The 3834-nt window shown below is 45.0% G+C and overlaps 1 long non-coding RNA gene across 1 annotated transcript; it reads left to right on the top strand.

Annotated features, from left to right (window-relative positions):
* The first annotated feature begins 566 nt into the window (after window positions 1-566).
* LOC119363852 lies at window positions 567-3108 on the top strand. Its single transcript, XR_005174484.1, has 6 exons — window positions 567-1027; window positions 1105-1668; window positions 1771-1992; window positions 2061-2267; window positions 2456-2550; window positions 2777-3108. It is a non-coding gene; the product is annotated as an uncharacterized LOC119363852 (long non-coding RNA).
* Window positions 3109-3834: the final 726 nt, after the last annotated feature.

Below are 3834 nucleotides of genomic sequence, written 5' to 3'. Positions count from 1 at the left end.
TCTCAATTCAAGATTTTTTTTTCAGTTCGTACGAACCTTTCCATTTTTATGAACTTTCTTGAAATTCATGTTTTTTATATTGTGCATTCATTTTTTTCTTTTCATTTTATCATCAAAAAATACGCATAACAGGCTGGGTGTTATAAGGGTTGTTTGTCCTCAAATTAGACACCGTACGGAGTTTGTCTTTGTGGCTGCGGTCGAATTACCGCATAGATGGTCAGAGATCGAATCCTGTTTCTACCGTATGCAGGCAAACAACTGAGAGCCCACATCGTTCGTGGGTATATTTATATCTATACCTCTCTCCTTATAATAATAAAGCACAGATTGACTTTGTCGGGTTACGCCTTCAATTTAAATTAAATTAAATTTTTTATACTAATAAACCGGCTGTTGCTTCTGGTCGGACGTCGTCGTCCTTTTTGCAGAAAAGTCCCTGTAGTTTTTGGTAATTGAACCAGCAGTCCCTGTTTAAGTGAATCTGAGAAAATGCTTCATTTTTGCAGAAAACCCCTGCATTTATTAGTTTTCAGCCCCTTCCCCAGTTTCCCCTCTGCCCCGACTAAAAAAATCCCCTCTGCGCCGGCCGGCGCCCGACGGCCCGATTCAGCGCCTTCCGCCGGAGACCGCCCACCGCCGACGAGGGGCACGCCGGTGATCTCCCCCAGCCCGCCTGCCCCTCTTTCATCTCCGTTCTACTCCTTCTCTCTCGGCCCCCTCGAGCTCGCCTCGATCCATGGCCTCTCCTTAAACCTAGCTCCAGTCACGGCCACGACCGGCTTCGCAGCTCCCGGCCGCCATCGCCTGCGCCTTCCCCCGTGTCTCCCTCACCTCGCCTGTGCAGCACCGTGGTTGTACATCGCCAGCGCCATCAGCTACAGCCCCGCTCTAATCCACCTGCAAGCCATGGACAGCGGCCTGGCTGCTCACTCGTCGCTGGCCTACCAGTACCTCCACCAACATCTCATCCATCTAGATCAGGGGCGCTTTAATTTCAGCAGATTTTCTTCTTCTTTGCAACATGGTAATTTTCCGGGATAGAGTCTTGATTTTAATTATTGCAGAATGGCAATCTGCTTTATGTTTGCTTTATCATCTCAGGATAATCCAGATGTTTTCCTATGCCTTGAGGAGTTGTTGATGGATGATATACATAGGCTACCAGGTGGTAGCTCCAATGTTGCAACTGAGGTCAGCAATGGGTGCTTCTCCTGGGATGGCTCACCTGAGATACCAACATTGAAGGATCTGAATTTTCAAGCTCGGCAAGGCATGCGTGTTGCACTTTGTGGGACGGTCGGCTCTGGAAAATCAAGTTTGATCACTTGAATTCTTGGTATGGTGCCAAAGCTATTAGGAGAGGCCAAGACTTGCGGAACAATGGCATATGTCAGCCACAAGGCATGGATACAGAGCGGCAAAATTCAGGATAACATACTGCTCGGCAAGGAGATGGAGAGTGAGGAGTATGGCAGGGTCCTTGAGTGGTATTCGCTAAAGAAATACTTGGAGATCAAAATCATTGGAGAGTGAGGCTGCACTCTTAGTGGCAGGCAGAAACAAAGGATTCAGATAGCCCGAGCATTGTGATGTATGCTGACAACTATTTTGTTCCATGATCCGTTCAACGCAGTTGATGCTCATACAGGATCCCAATTTTCCAAGGTAAAAATACAATCTCTCTTTGTTACTGAACCTTTTTCCTAAAATATTCGTATTTGTTCCGCTTGAAAAAACTAGGACTGATCTTTTGATAATGTTATGTAGAATCTTTGCTGAACTCCCTTGGTGTTAGTTGTTCTTGAACCGAAGAAACGTGCGGTCTGGAATTGACATCATTCAGTTCCTTGATGAAAACAAAGTTGCATGTCCTTTTAGTCTAAACGTAATATTATGCCTTGGAGCATATGATGGGGGTCAAATCGCAGTTATGAACTGCATTGCACGTGCATGAAGGCGAATGATTTTTCTGGATGCCATTGCCATCTGGTACGTTGAGTTTATCAGTGAGTAATTGGTACAAAGTTCAGATTATCAGTTTATGTTTGTCTTGGCAGATCGATGGTTTCGCCGCGGTCGTCGGGAGAAATATCATCGACGGTAGGGGAAAAGCGGGTAGGCTGAGGCGGGCACCCACACCAAGCGGCCGACCCACGAAGGCGGCCATGCAGCTCCGCCTCGTGCCTCTCTCCCCATCTTTATGTTCGTGTCAAACCCAGCGCAAGGTAGAGGCAGAAGAGGAGGCCGGGAAGAGAAGCTGCAAGGTAGGATGCTTTTGATCTGAAGGCAACAGTTGGACGATCTGCTCACAAAGACACACCTCTATTTTGAATTTCAACTTGAAAAGATTGATCAGGTCACGAATGTAGCTTGGCTATGTCTCTCACTGGCGCTGAACAATGTTTTGCTTATTTTCATCTTGGTTGCTGACATTGGTGGTGTTATCTGTCAGAGAAAGTTGTTGAAGTGGAAGAAGGTGAACCTGTAGAAGAGCTGAAAAAAGGACGTGGTAGAGACAAGGAAGCAAAGCCTAAACAGTATAATGATGTGAGTTCAGATTTCCTCTGTTTTCTTCCCTTCTTCATCTATATGATAGCATAGCTGTCTTCTAGATTATGCGAATGTCTTTGGTTGTCATATACTGCGGATGCATTGTAGTTTGATGTGTCGTGTGTATTAACTGCTCAACAGAGTTTCCTTGAATAATTATACAGATACTGTTCTATCTCTTATTGTTTCATAAAATTCTAATTAACCGCTCAACCTGTGACAGTACTACCTCGCCCAGCCGCGCATCCAAGACGCGGCGCTTGCTGGAAAGCTGGTCAAGTAGGTCCTCGACTGCGAGATTTAGCTGATTGATCCTGTGCATTAGCCTAATTGTTACAATAAACGAACTTACAACAATGATGCTTTCTATATTGAATTCTTATATTCGACCTCACCATTGCTTAGTTTCCTTTCCTGATGTCAAGACACAAAGAATTTGAGATTCAATTTATCTTTTTTAGTTTTCACACTAGAGTGCTTCATTTATATGTATTACTGTAGACACATGGGAATCCTCAAGGTGTCAGGCTTGTTCTTATTATTGCTCATGCAACCCTAAACTTCAGTTAAATGCCTCCTAAGTGTACTATGAAAGGAAATGTGTGCCATTTTTATCAAATGCCTCCTATCCCACCCCCACCCATGTGTTTCTCCTAAGTCATCTGCCCTTCCCATGCTGCCTTTGCCTCCTTTGTGTATCACCAGATCATCATCGATGTTGGCCGCACCCGCACCATTGTCCCATCCACTTCTTCATCCTCCTCTCTACTACCTGCAAGTGTCGCAAGCTACAGACAACAATTTTTACTATGTTCTTGACATTGTAAAAGTCTCACGTTCTGGAACCTACACACTTAAATGTCTGTTAGAGATGTTTATCGCATCATAAACTATGTGTTCTACACATGCCAACGACATGGAGGGAAGGAAAATAAGCGGCGATATGGATGAGATATCGTGTTGAAATAGAGGACCTGGATCTGCTCTAGGGAGGGGGCCTTAACTAAGGACCTGAGCTATTTTTGTATCTCCCGTTGTAACGTACGGGCATTTTTATTAGTTTAAATTTAAAACATATACGTGAGGTGGTACTAATTCGGGAACCACGTCGTATAAAAAAGACGATTCATTTCCTCGATCCTTCTTTCATCCCCAGCAGCCCGTCTCGGTTCGCATAGGCTGGCCACCCCCGCCTGGGCCTTAGCCTATCTATTGCCCAAAACAGCATCATGGCCCAACTACAACCAGAGACGAGGTAAAAAATTGCCATGAACTACCGTG

The sequence above is a fragment of the Triticum dicoccoides genome, chromosome 2B (genome assembly GCF_002162155.2).
Source record: "Triticum dicoccoides isolate Atlit2015 ecotype Zavitan chromosome 2B, WEW_v2.0, whole genome shotgun sequence".
Taxonomy (NCBI): Eukaryota; Viridiplantae; Streptophyta; class Magnoliopsida; order Poales; family Poaceae; genus Triticum; species Triticum dicoccoides.
This window is presented reverse-complemented; position numbering and strand designations above follow the sequence as displayed.